General features: G+C 30.7%; 1 protein-coding gene and 1 non-coding gene across 3 annotated transcripts in view; both read left to right on the top strand.

Annotated features, from left to right (window-relative positions):
- The first annotated feature begins 996 nt into the window (after positions 1–996).
- TRNAS-CGA (transfer RNA serine (anticodon CGA)) lies at positions 997–1,078 on the top strand. Its single transcript has one exon. It is a non-coding gene; the product is annotated as a tRNA-Ser (tRNA).
- An 8,271-nt stretch (positions 1,079–9,349) lies between these two features.
- Positions 9,350–15,981, top strand: part of LOC107171559 (uncharacterized) — a 63,715-nt gene continuing 57,083 nt past the window's right edge. The window contains exon 1 of one of the 2 annotated variants that reach the window (XM_089225162.1): positions 9,350–9,849. The gene's annotated coding sequence lies outside the window, so the exon portion shown is untranslated. The remainder of the gene's footprint in view (positions 9,850–15,981) is intronic. The other variant, XM_089225161.1, reaches the window with a different exon arrangement.

The raw sequence follows: 15,981 nt of genomic DNA, 5'->3' as shown, positions 1-15,981 counted from the left end.
TTTGGCAAAGAAAAATGTAACCTTGGTTTTTAAAATACAATGACTGTAAAAACATTTTGAATTCAAAAAGTAAGCAATTTTGTGTGAGAATTATGAAGTAGGTAGGTAGGTATGTTTTAAAATTTAATTTTTTTTTTTAAAGTTATAACTTAAAAACTTAAAATTTATGAATCTTAGTTAAAAAATTCAGATTTTAAAAAATAAACCACTTGTCCACTTAGACAATTGTTTTTAAAACAAACATTTTTATAAATTCAAAATTTATCAAATGGTCATTATAAAATTTTAATCAGAATTAAATTTGTTTTTATTTTCAGTGTTAAAAATTTAAATTAAAAAAAAAACAAAACATGTTTAGTTAAATGTGTGTAAAACACGAAAGAATATAAATGATAGAAAAAAAAATAGAACAACTGGTTTTTTAATTTATCTGGTCTTTTGTTACAGCCTGTAAATTAGAAATTTTAATTTTATAATAAATTAAAATATTGCGTTAAAACAAAGGTCATAATGTCTGGTTGATCTGCATGGTTTTAATAATAAACAAATATAATACTACCTACTAATATACTTCTCGTACCTGGTAATATTATGGTTATCACTTACCATATTATTTAATTGTTACCGAAAATATTGTGTTATTAAAGCGACTTGCTATAATAGCAAATAGTAACCAGTAAAATAGTAGTATAATTTAGTAAACAAATGTTCTGTCTTAAATGATATTTTTTGAATTCATCCTTATTCAGTATTCTATTAAATTATTATATTATTATACTTTTGTTAAACGTATTTAATTTTATGACTCAAACAGTCTAATGTATAATTTTTCAATGTATAAATCATGAATTAAAAATATTTATAAATTATAATTATAACCTATGATGAAAATATACGAGTAAAAGTCAAAATATTATATTAAAAAATACATTATTTTTATCAAATAATCATGGTGTTTTATTCAAGAACAACAGTTATTGTCCTCTTTCAGATATAGCTGCGGTGTCCGAGTGGTTAAGGAGTTAGACTCGAAATCTAATGGGCTCTGCCCGCACAGGTTCGAATCCTGTCCGCAGCGAAAGAAATTTTGCTTATTTTTTCTTTCGTTCCGATCATTTAATGTATTCAACTTTTTGTATTTTGTATTTTCTACGATTTACGGCGTTTAAGTTATCTGATTATTGATTGTATTATATTATGTTTGCAGACATACGTCATATTCATCTACACAAGCCGAATTTCACAATAATTTTTTTTTTACAACCTAATTTTTAATTTTTTTGGGACTTACGGCGCTTTTGCCTATAACGGTAGTATACATGTACCTTGTACATATATATAAAGAATCTTCCTCAATCTCCCCATAATATGTTTGTTCCGTCATGAAATGTATGCTTACTTTCTTTAGTTACTTAATTTTTCATTTAATATACAGGGTGTAAAAGTAAGACCTGACAAAAAAAAATTATGCTAATTAGCTAATTCAGAGGTATTCAAACTTTTTCAGCACGCGGCTCCTTTGAGTGTTCACAATATGTTTACGGCTCCCAAATTATTATGAAAAAATTGAAACAACACGGATACAATATGGGAGATATGTTATATGGGTGATAATAACAGTGACTTTAGTACTAGAAATAAAACTTCAAATGTTCGAATCGTAAGGTGTGTCGTTTTCATTTCAATAATGATTGCAGATAATATTTATAATAATTATACAGGACCTAGGTATGATGTTGGTTTTCGGTGCTTTGACACGGCTCCCTTTGCAAACTCTCGCGACGCCCCTGGGAGCCGTGACGCACAGTTTGAATACCTCTGAGCTAATTGAACGTATGATAAAAATTGATAATATTACATGATAAATTGATAAGTAAATAATTTAAGAAATATATTCAGAAAATTCTCAAAAATCATATTTAAAAAAAAGTTATTACATTCCAAATTAATTTAATCAAAAAACTATTGAATTTTAAAAAAATTCTAAAAAATAAGCTTCTTGACTTAAATAAATCTTTTTGCCATCAATTTTTCCTTATAATCAGATTCACAAATAGGTTATTTTAAATTTATCTAAACAATTTTTAATAAATTTAAATTTTTTATTATCAGTACTTAAAAATAAACATAAAAAAAAATGTATTATACATGTAGCGCTATAGGTCCCAAAAATATATTTTTTCAGAAGAGTTAAAACACATATTATAGTTATTTTAGAAGCCGAAAGCTAAAACCTATAGTTTCTCAGAATCTAAAAATGAGAAAAAAATTAAGTATAAGTATAATTAGTAGGTAACCCTTGAATTTGGATTATCTACAGGTGTTTTGTAAGCCAGTTATATACTTATATAGAGTGCATGATTTCATGAGTTAGTATACGACTTGCTGGATAAATAAAAAAATTTTAGCCAACAAAATATTTTAATGATTTTACGATGGCATTGTTGTTTTTATTGTGGCTATATAAAAATACATCAGAATATAAAATATAATATAATTCACGATTTTCATCGAGTATAGATTACTTACTACGTACCAATCAAACTCTTTCAGTTTTCTTTATTTTGATCTGATTATTATAGTTTATTCATTTTCGTAATCACCGGCGAGGAAGTTGAGTTTCGATGTCATGAATGTTTTTATTTTTGTTTATATTTATTTAATTTGTACAATCTGTAAGAAAAATATTTACAACAAGCACAATGAAGGGATACATAATAGGTCATGGTTGGCTTGATTGAAGAAGCTATTCAATAATATCACTTTATGACGGAATGGTAGTGATTATAGTGGACTAGTCAACTATAGTGGACTAGTATAGGTAGGTCACGGCACCAGCTACGCTTAAAATGTCGTCCAGGGTCGCTCGGGATTGTCCGAGAAGAAAGGTTTTGGTGATTTGAAAGTTTAAGGTGGAAACGTTTTTATAGAGTTTTAGCAACGTTTTTAAGTGTTGGAATGAGGAAGTCTCTGTGGAAGGTATCATTCGATACATAAAAAGAAGCTTTAGTTTTCTGCAGGACGCGTTTAGATTAAAATGTTTAGATTCGGTTTATATTAAAGTCTATGGCTGATCCACAGAATTGAATTCCATAGGACCAGAAAGGTTTGAGGATTATCTTATACGTCATAAGAATTGTATTGTGTTGTGTGACATATTTGGAAGAGAGTAGGAGACGAAGCTAGCTGTCTTTGCCGATAATTATAAATATTTCTTATGTTAAATAAAAAAAACTAAAAATTTATGTCAATAATATATTAATATGTTAGCAAGGAAAATAAATATAAAAAGTGAGGTTGTACATTTTCCAAAAATATAGTCTATATATATCTATATAGTCGATCATATTTTTAATATAATCTATAGGTAATATAATAATTGTCTTCAACTTTAAAGAAATTACTGTAACACATAATATTATAATACGATTTATGAGTTTGTTCCCTACTTTTTTTATGCAAGCTTGTGAATTGTTGTTTATTAATTTGGTATGCACGTTGTACACCTATATTATATGGAACAATAATTTATCGGAAATAACTTAACACACTATAAATTATTTATAAATAATAGTATTATACCTAGTTATTAATTTGATGGTTATTTAGACAAAAATACGATGACTACAATATCATGGTAATTATATACATAGGTAGCTCAAATGATTTTCTTGGTATTTATATATTATTTTTGATAGCTTATTTATGACCTAAGTTTATTTTTACATGAACAATAATTAATACACGTAAAAACAACGAGAAAATCAAATAAGTTACTAAGAAAACATCTTCAAGAGTTATAGAACTAGGGAGGATTGAAAGTTAAGGGACTGAGTCAGATCAGACAAATTTTAACAATATGTTAAAAAATATTGAACCTATAAAATAGAGAAAATAAGGAATAAACTGGACTCTATTTTTTGAATTAACTTAAAATTTTATGTCTTTAAAAAGAAAAGTGAATCAAATTGGTATTTTGAGGTACTTTTAGTATTTAAGTATGATTTTTTTTTTTATAAACATTTAAAATTTAATATTTTACAAAATTTTTAATATTTGCAAATTTTATTTTTTTTATTAGAAATAATAGCCTCGGAAGCGGAGGCCATTGGTTAACATAGTTTACATTAATTTTTTAGGAAGAATTATTATATATATTATTTATATACACATATTACAACATATAATATTTATAATACTAATAATACTAATAATCTTTCTTGAGAAGTTAGGTGGGGAATGCCACGTGTAAATGGTATTTTTGACTTGCAAATTATTTTGTTAAAAATGTAAAAACTGTTCAATTTCTATAACTAAAGATTGAAAACTGAAAAATATTAATCGTGGGTACTTAAAACTTTTAACGTATTTATTACATAATTATATTGTATACAGTATCACACAATGATATTTTAAAATGTAATTTTTTGACAAAAATGAATTCAACGTATCAATCTACTGTATTGCTAATGTATCATTAGTAAAATAAATTACTTTATAGTAATGATATCATAAAATAGCGATAAAATTGAATATAATTTAACTCATCTATTGTATTTGCCTTCTACTTTCTAGACACCTGTACAGTACAATTTGGATTATTTTGTCCTTGGGTATATTTTGGATGTATAAGCTATATAAAATCTAGTCTTATAATAATAAGGTAGGGGGACGAGGTGGCCAAGTGGTCTACCGCGTCGGCTGTGGCTCAGCCGGACCGGGTTCGATCCTTGACCATCGGGCGGCATTTTTCTCCGGGCAAGCATGGTGTCCGGAGAAGAAGTGCCGCCATCCCCTTCTCCGGGGCATGGCAGAAACTTACGGGTGCCCCAATAGAAATTCTGCCAAAACTCTCACCCACGTGTAGAACCAACCTACAGTTCCATAAGAACCTATACTGTACTACCCCCTTCCCAACGGTCTTAGTTGCTGCGGGATAATTAAAAAAAAAAAATAATAATAATAAGGTACCTATAAGAAGTAACATGGTGATGTAATATATATATACATATTTTTAATTTATTTATTTTAGAAAAATCAATTAAAATTAATTAATTACAATAAATTTCATTAATAATAGCTGCGATACGTTTACAATACCAACACACTTATATAACTGAGTTCGTATCTGGTTACGGAAACCATATATATACCTATAATAGTACATTAGTACCTTAATTTACAAATTACAAGACGCATTTAGATCTGCAGATTTAATAGATGCTGTTTAATACACATAATATTATAATTTAATGTATATTATAGCTACTATAGTAAATTGTAATAATATAGAAGTAGAGGTAATTTATTTTCTAGGAGCCGAAATTGTATGCACCTGTATAATAATACGTATATATTATAGGTTTGTATTATAAATACATTTTGTTCCTATTTCTTTAATATAATGTTATTTTCTTTTTTTGTATACATAATACATATACATTTAATTAATGTAATTTATTATTGTCTGTAAGGTTAGTAATTTAAATTTTACACACATCATAGTGCTGTTTTCATTCGATAGAATAAAACCCAAACATTTTGATTAAACAAGATACGTTTTCTTCTAATGTTAAAAAATAAATATGCGTATTATATTATATTTTAAAACTAACGTATAGTTCTAAACTACATTCCTGCGTGGCCAATACTAATGTTGATAACCATTTAAAATGTTACTATCTATATACATTCACGAAATATTAATCAAAATACATTTACCGTAAAATAAAACAAAATTATAGTTTTGGCAGTATAGTATGATATATGAACTTGTCACAATGTAAAAGTGACTGCAATTTTTCAGTTTTTGATTTAATTTATTATTTCTACTTGTTTTATAATGCTGAAACAAGATTTCTTATAATATGTTAACGTTTACAATCATATATTTTGAGAAAATTGAATATGTTCAATGTTGACATATTTATTTATGGATCAACATTTTTTTTTTCGTTTTCTTTTATATTCTTTATTGCAATATTTTTCTATATTACGGTGATTTGATTAATAATTTAAATGTAAATAATATAAAAGTCCGTTAAATAATATGCATAAGTACTTTAAATTATATTTGTATTTGTTTATATTTTTAATTTTAAGAAAAGTTATTCAACAATTATTAATTGTACAGGAAAACCTTTAGAAAATACTTGGATTGAGTGTGGCTTAAAATATAATAATTATGAGTATATTGATCATTATTTAAAATAATATTTTGGTCAGTATGAAATTTATTGTGTTAAATATTTGCTGGTCAAATTGCATCCCATAATTATCATTATTAATATTGCATTATTGCTATGATTTATAATTAACACTAATATCGTGTACTTGTACTTGAAATTTGATTTATGTCATATATATATATTATTATCGGTCTAACCTCTCATCTGCTACCGATCTTCCCCACTCGACATCGATGCCTACCGTCATGGGTTCACCACTACCGCACTGTAATGAACGTCTGTCATTGAGATCATTATTATAAGCCCAATGCAATATTATAGAGCAGAGGTATTCAAACTGAGCGTCGTGGCTCACAGGAACGTCACGAGAGTTTGCAAAGAGATGAGCCGCGTCAAAGCACCGAAAACCAACATCATACTTAGGTCTTGTATAATTATTATAAATATTATTTGTAATCATTATGGGAATAAAAACAACACACTTTACGACGCCACCATTTGAAATTTTATTTCCAGTACTTAAGTCACTGTTATACCCGTATAAATATTGGCCATATTATAATATTATAATATTTTTTCAGTATAATCTGGGAGCCGTTAAAATATTGTGAACACCCAAAAGAGCCACGGGATGAAAAAGTTTGAATAACTCTGTTATAGAGTTACGTTTAATAATCGTTTTTCGTTTTCATCACTCTCTCGTATACGCGCAGAGAATGATATTATGTGCAGTGTGCATGCGCCATAAGCGCTATGATGTAAACTGCTGCAGTTTAGGTGATACATCGTATATAGTGTTTTTAATACAAATTCTTACTGTGTAATATTATAAGAATGAAATTTGAAGAATATTAAGCGTATATATTATGAAAAAATTTCACGGTATGCCGTATGTCATATAATATAAAAATAATCTATACATGTATTGATGTATACATACTATATACATAGAGCAGAACGAACTTGGCGGAAAATTCAAATTTATAATAATAAATGTTTACACATTCTTGTAACATATTTTGATGATGTTTACATAAAATTAATTTAAATTTAAATTTGCAGCAAAGATATTTTCAAAAAAAAGTTGTATTAGTATACAAATTAGAAATATTTTGCGCTCGGGTGATATAATATATCTATTTTATGAAATACTATGTTTATATATATATATATATATATATATATGATATATGCGTACTGCGTAGTATATATAGATATTAGGTACTAGTATGTATAAAAAGAAACTAAATTTGCGGGGAGAAAGTATGTCCAGATTCCAGACACAAGTATAATTGGAATATTTTTGTTTTTTAAATACTTAAAAATTTGAATTTAAGATCCATCAAAATAAAGTCCGGTTGCGTGAACAGAACCAAAAAAATAAAAAATTAATTGATTAAAATTTTACACGAAACTCTTTCAGTTATATACTTATACCTAGTCCTAGCTACCCAATGATAAATAGCGGACGAGAAGAGTATAATACAGAATTATAGGCGGAGCATAATCTAGAATGATATATAGAATACGGTCGATCGGTGGCCTAAACTGTATTTGACGCGAGTAATCGTTTATTAGAGTAAAAGAAAAAAAAATACCGCGCTTAGACTAAAAAATAAAAACGAACGCATATACTTCAAGGGGGTGAGCGTTACGCTTCGCGGGTCGTGTTGACGATAGAGTGAAAAAAATATGCAGCAGATAATACTGATACATCACGATCTCTGTACACACACATTAATAGATTATAGGGGTGGTTGTATATGTGTGTATCATGGGACATGGCTACATACACATAGAACCCCCTCACCGCCAACCCTGCAGCACCACCGCACCAGTGATCCTTCTCACAAGCGCAGTATACACACCCGTCTAGCACGCCTCCATCATCGCCCGGTTACGGTGTAGCGCACGTGCCCGTTTGGTATATAGCAAATAATAATGTATATTATATCCGTATTTATATGTCTATGCATCTATTATATTATATTATGTTCGCGGGACATCGATCGGCGTCGGCGTCTTTACGCCGCCGAAGTAGTCCCCGAGCGCGTAGTTGTTGGTCACGCTCGACACGTGTCGCCGTCGAGGGAGTGTGACGCAACTGCCGCCGTCGCCGCCGAGCTCGGTGACGTAGCGTCTAGACGATCCGTAAACGTTACCGGTCTGACGGCGAGGTGCGTGACCATGTGCCGGGGAGGGGATGGGTGGGGGTGGTGTCGTCTCTATAATGGTTCGAGTGTTGGTAGTCGCAGTGGCGGTGTGGTACACGCACACCAACAACATGCACACACACCCGCGCAAACGTACACGTACACTACGCACGCTACGCACACGCACGCCGTTATAGTCAGCGGGAGGCGACTGCTGATCGGCGGGGGGGATAAAATATATACCCCCAGGGCGGCCCCGGGGATGTGATTGTGAATATTGCGTGTGCACGCCGCTCGACCGCCAACTCCGCCTCATCATCCCGTATGTATACGACCGCGTATTGATATGTGTGTATGACCTCTCGACCCGCGTCCCGACCGGGCGGCGGCTGCTTTTCTCGCGCGCGCGCGAGCTCATACACACACGCGCGCACACGTACACATTCACTCACCGACAATTTACACACACGCATACTGGGCGCGCAGTCTAGACGGCCGCCGCGCCCCGATAATAATAATTATCTTCATCATCGCCGTCCACTGCCGACAATGTCGTCGGGTCCCCCGGTAATAATTATTATTGTTCGCGCCCGAGCGGCGAGTGTACACCCGTCCCGGCAGTTGGCCTATACATAATTAGAAAACACCTTTGAGCGGATCACCTTTATTATTATTATTATTATCATAGTAATAGTCGTGTCTGTCGTCGTCGCTGCAACAGTTGCATACGCCTCACGAGGAGGTAAATAGAAAAAACAAACTGGCGACATTCAGAGTGTCAGCCAAAGTCACGACGAATACCTTCTACCTACGTATTTTTTTTTTTCGCTAATGCACGCGATTCGTCGTTAAATTTATTATAACGTACGTACACGAAACGACGAACGTCAAGCGTATAATAATAATAATAATATAACAGTCGCCACTCGCCAGTCGCCACCGCCGCTGTCGCCGGCGACGCCGACGACGCCGCCACCGCCGCCGTCACATACAGTTGGCAGTCGTGCGAACGGTTAGGCGGATGCTCGTGTCCCTCCCTCCCGTCGGAACGCCGCGCGCGCTGGTCGCATCTGCTGTAATCTAAACTCTCCCGTTTTCGTTTTCGTGTAGCGCGGCACTCGTTATCGCGTCGCTTTACATGGACTTAGTGGCGAGGCCCACTTGACGAAAGCACGCGTTCGAATCGAAAACATTGCCCACGCGTTTATCGCTCTCTCGCTAAAAGAAAACTTATCGCGACCACAACGTTCGCCGCCGCGTAATAATAATACACGCTGCAAAGGTCTGTGCTCGACTCGCGTTACGAAAATAAATATCACTACCACGTGTCGCGCGTGTGCACCCATCAGCGTAATATCGGCAGACCGCGGGCGCGTCCGCTGGTTCGAGTGAAAGTCTTACATTTTCTTCCTTCTCCGCCGTGGCCCCGTGTTCGTCCTCGTGACGCGCAACTGACATTCACTCGCGTTTCTGTCAGAGTCACAGCGCGCGTTCGCCGTCGGCCTGAGGTACGTAAACGGATATTATACCACGTCTGCCTATTTATAATACACACACACACACACACACACACACACACACACACACATGATACGATATGTGCATAATATCGTTGCACTGCATTGTGTCTGTTTCCGTCTGTTGTCTGTTTTGTGTTTTCGGCTTTTGCTTTGGTCTCTGTTCCTTTCAACTGTTCCAAACTGATGTGCCCAATATATATTAGAGACTTAGCATAAAGATTTCGCTCGAACCGTATACACCTACGTCCTACGTGCATGGCGTGCAAACGCATTACATGATATGTGAGTGCTCGCTTTATAATAATATGCTCGCGTGGTCACCGCGTTAACGAATCGAATATCATCGTACGATAAACGAGAGCAATATTACGACGGATCAATGGTGTCGGGCCACGTCGTGGACGCGGTGGAGCGTAGAAGACGAGGCCGAGCTGTTCCGAAAATAATCGACCATCGGAACAGCAGCAGCCGTAGCAGCAACAGAAGCGGTGGCGGCGGCAGTAGCAGCAGCCCCGGCGGCGGCATGTCCCCCCCCCACCCCCGCGAAATCCGGTCACAAGTCCCGACGACGCCCGCTGTAAAAATATCTTTTCGCTCTCCACTACAGATGATAAAAAAAAAAGACGCGCGTAAGAGTGTGTGCGTGCTTTTACGAAAACATTTGCTTATTGAGTCGAAACGATTTTTATTTTTTATTTCTTTGGACAATCCACTACAGTCACTGGCGTAACATCAGGAGACGGAATACAAAGCATTGTTGGAGGATTCGTTTTCTATTACCAACCCTCTCCCACCAACACCCCCATCGAAAAAAAACAGTGGATTGTCTACCCGTAGGTTCGTTGGCGCCAACGTGTATCGACATTGAAATAGTACCTATATTGCGCATCTATTGTAGAAGTATGAATGATCACGTCCATCACTATTTTACTCGACATTATTACATAATATAGATGTGAATTGTTTCATACTTCAGTATTTTGATATTTTCTGAAAAAATTGAAAATAGATATAAAAAACAACATAAGAAAAAAACAACAACTGGACAATTTATCAATGATCGATAGTGAAATAGTTTAAAGAGTATTAAATCAGTTGTATACCATCACATCGTACAATCACCTCACCTTTACTTTTTTTTCTTACACTGTTATTAATCCGTTAACAACGAAATTATTACGTATACGTCGACATGACAAATGACAATATACCTGTATAAATCAGTATCTATAACACAATATAATTGGAAATATGCAAATCGTGGAAAAATAATAATTTTATATTAAGTTATGAGTACCACTCAAACAGTCTATATTATTATATTGTGAAAAGGAACTCGAGGACAAATTTTAATTTTTGCAGGTGAGTGGTATTTTGAGGTTTTTTACGTAACGTGTTTTTCCCACTTTTCTCAGCATTGTTTATTACATTATTTCGCATAATATAACTATTTTAGCTGTTCTAATGAGTAAGTATAATGACCATCATGTGAAATGCATTCGAGCAGTAGACATCAATAATTTATGTATCCCGATATCCTACATTCCTATCATTCTATCTATGGACAATGGAGTGTTGTATAATTACGAGCTTTATATTTGTTAAGTTTTAACATTATGCTGTTCCGAATTTAATTTAACTTTTCTACAATGGTAAATACAATAAAAATTATAAAATTAATTTTTAATGCAAGTTTAATATTAATTTTATTGTCCTACAAAATAAAATTAACCAATGAGTGGCTTATACTTTTATATTATATCTAATCTCAAAATAATAATTTTATATAATATAGGAATGTCTCTTGAGGCTCGTTTAACGGCCGCAGAAAATTCATAGCCTAATTAATTTTTATATTATGAAAATATATTGTGGAAAGCAAAACTTAAAATATGATTAAAAAAATACGACGGTGGGGGCTTATTATATCTAATATACTAGTTAATAATGGTAAGTAACACTTACCAATATTTAATAGGACTTTCCAAGTATCCAATTTCCACGCGTTATATCAATTTAAATAGGGACTTCTATGTTTAATTAAATTAATAAACAAAATAAAATATAATATAAACAACACACCATGACATATTGACATATTATTATAATATAATATTAACTGTTATGACATGTTATTTTATTATAATGCTGATGTCTGATGTACTATGCATTACTAGCTGATTACTACATAGTACAATATGGCGTACAGCGTACTGTCAGACGTTAAAGTTGTCAGTAAGTTGTCACGAGGTATCGTGTAATCATGAAACATTATATAACTGAAATCTGAATGATAGCTTGCTAGTTGCCGATCTCGGATATGTACATATTATACATAAACATAAACCTTATACTAGGTAGGTAATAAGTATAAGGTCTATTGTTTTGGGTATTGGTTTTGTGATTATACAGGACGCAAGATTATTATTTTACTTCATAAATTTAATGTTATAGGTTGGGTGGAGTTACAGAATACAGGGGTATTCTTAACTTTTGGCTTTTCACAATCACTATTGTGTATTATAAGAATGATTTATTATGCATCAACGTCGGTGTCGGTAATCGAAAGCGATAAGCAAAATAATATTATTTATAGTAGTAATTTTAGTCTAATTAATTATAATTATATGACAATTGATAATAAGCTATAATAGGTAATAACAGGTACAAATTTAATATTATCACCAGTCACCACTCTCCGCTACACCATGGATCGATGATATCGATTTCATTACTACTATAGCTACTGGACTTAACAAATAAAAATCCCAGTTCTGACTAATTAGTACTGATGTATAACACCTCAAAACTTTCTAAAACCAACCAACTTTTAGCAGCTATAACTCGCCGACGAATCAATGAAAGTTAAAAATTTTAACGTGAAAGTTCATGAAAAAATGGCTTTATTAATTTATGAAATTATTAATATAGGTTGCCATTTGAAAATCAAAAGTTGATACCTATTTTAAATATACGAGTGAAAAAAAATAAAACGTTATACAGTTGTAGAAAAACATGTATCTAAAAATTTGAAAAATAATCTATACTTTTTGAAATATTGAGTTTTGTTTGATAAAAAAATCACCCTGTATACGGCTAACGTTTTCGATTTATTAACATTTACTATTTAGTAAAATAATCTAGTCAAAATATCACGATAAGCTATGTATTTATCAATAGTTACCTTTAAGTTGTAAATATTTTAAAAATGAAGTCGAAATCATCAACGATTTTTTAGAATTAAAAAAAATCAAGAGAGAAGTAAAATTCAGAATAACCCGAGCGTTAAGTTTTAAATTACACTTTTACAATTTAATTTAAAACTTGTAAATATAATAATTGTGTTTAAATAACTTGGTCTCCGATATAACAAAACGAATACCTATGTAAATATAATATAGGTATAGGTATGTACTTATATTTATAATATCTGTGATATTATAATAGTGTTAATTAATAGGTATATAGATAGGAAATGTAAACATGTTAACTAGAAATATGCAATTTGGTAGGTATACATCTGGTAGGTCTACAGCGTATATAATACTAAAAACTTAAAAAAAATAATATACAAGTAAAGCAAAAGATTTTATGTAGATTTTGTGTTCTGCATGATTTATAATACAAACAAAATACGCTACTTCAATCCTAATTAATCTAATGTAATCATGTTTTGATGTGCTTATTATATTAATATTATTCGATATTATTATTTTAAATTGTTTCTGACGATCGTGCCAATACATTCATCGAAAATAAAGCTGCTGTACTTATATATTACCTGCTTAGTAGGACAATGTTGAATGCATTTAATGCATTGACTTATATATTATACTTAATAAATTGTTCATTACAACAAATATACATGTTGAGCAATTTATTGGTATACATTGGACATGACGTGAAATAGGCACCTACTCAAAAATATCAATTACAGAGAATCAAGCAATATATTTTGCTTATGAATTGACAATTTGATTATAATATTAAACTATTTTTTAGCCATGTAAATAATTCAAATACATAAAAAGTGAGACATGTTGTAAAAACGTGATGACTAAACGGTTCTGCATCTAAGCTACAAAACTTAAATTGTTCTTATTATTGTTAAACTTCTGGGTAGGTTTACAGTATAGTACAATATAATAAAATAGGTGTATAATATGTGAAGCTTTGACATAATTTCTATAGTTTACTATGCATTAATAAATTTAATTACGTAAATTAATTTTTATCCTAATTAGCTTCATGCATACATATATGATTCCATATCCGTATGCATCAGTAAACTTTTTATTGTAGATTTAAATAAATCGATAGAAATTCATTATAATATATTTATGATTATTATGACGTTTAAGTACTATAATAATTATGTGTAATAGGAAAACAATGTTATAGGTCCATTTAAGCGATGTAGTTTATCATACTAGAATTTTAGTTAAAAGCGCATCGGGGAGACGATTATGCTTTTAGATTTTAGTAAAATTATTTATTTTTCCATTAAATATAATTTACGCTATACTTACTATTTTTTTTTTCATAATGACGTTAAACGTGTTGTTCTGTTGTCTTACATACTTAATATATCTTTTTTTTACGATTTTTTCTACAAATTAACTAACCTATATAATATTTTTATAATAGCTTAAAAAACATTTTGTATTACTGTGATAATGGCTATAATATATTTATTCTTTATATGTTTTATGGAAAAAATAGCATTTTTAAATATTGAAGTACTCTCGAGACATTTCAAATGAGTTACATATAGGTATGATCAATATAATATATGAATGAGTGGCAAAAGAAAAATATTGACATATTATTTCTTGAACAGAACTAAATCTCATATTTCTTTACATTGTTTATAATTTGTTTACTGTATCTGCCATTATATTTTATGGTACTATTACAATTTACTACAAAATTAGATTTAAGTTTAATAATATTAATAAGTTTTCTCTTTATAAACTATTTGTACTGAAAAACGTTAATTTTTGCGTACTCTAAATTTTTAATTCTATCATTGTATGTTAGCTAAAAAAACCACAACCCATTAACTGGCTAATACATTTTAGTAAATGTATACACACCTAATTTTTACTCAATTTTAACTTGGTACATTATAAAAAATTAATTATTAACTACATTACTTTCGCTTTGTAGACTTTTGATATTGAACTTTGCAAGTTGATGAGTTTTAGTATCATTATAATATAAAAAAATGTGCATGATAAATTATAAAACAGTTAAATAATTAAGCATTATATTATGTTTATTTATTCATACGACTTAGTATTTTCTATTAGGAATTTGATTTATATCAAATAGAATAGACTGTTTAATATCATGATAGAATTAGCGTAGGTATAGAAACATTTTTCAAAAGAACCATGCACTATATTTCCTTAGTTAAATATTGTACATAGGTACTTACGAACCACAGATATAGATAATAAACTAGATTGCTAGGTTCCCTGTACTAACCATATAAACGTTTGAAGCCACACATCCGCCATTACTAGTAGGTCATTGGTATCTTATCATGTTATAATTTTGATAACACAATTTATCACTGATTTGTCTTGACTGATTTCTTTTAAACAATAGTCAATAAATGTTTTAAAGTTTAAAGTTTTAAAATGTGTTTTATTATTGAAGGTAACAAATTTATTTTATTATTTGACATTTGTTAAATAATTTATAAATTATTATTGTCTAATTAATTTAAAATGTCGTTAATGATCTATTGAATAATTTCATGTTATTTTTATAATTTATAATAATAATATATATAAACATATACATTGGGTAAGTGTATTATAATGCTATTCTTTAGATACTATTTTATTACCAATAAATTATATTATTATATTATAATTTGTTAATAATACTTAGGTATATTTAAAGGAACAGTTTCTTAACTAGGTAGTAGGTGTATAGGTGTTTTGATAAATTAAAACAATATTGCATACTTAATATAAAAACATAAATACATTTACATGTTGTAAAATAAAATAGTTTCATAATTTATTGTGACAAAATTATACAAAAATCAATATCAATGACAAAAAAATAAAAATACATTAAAAATATTTTAAACAAGAATTCAAATTT

The sequence above is a fragment of the Diuraphis noxia genome, unplaced genomic scaffold (genome assembly GCF_037042655.1).
Source record: "Diuraphis noxia isolate RWA-SAM2 unplaced genomic scaffold, SU_Dnox_SAM2 contig0004, whole genome shotgun sequence".
In the NCBI taxonomy this organism is placed as follows: Eukaryota; Metazoa; Arthropoda; class Insecta; order Hemiptera; family Aphididae; genus Diuraphis; species Diuraphis noxia.
This window is presented reverse-complemented; position numbering and strand designations above follow the sequence as displayed.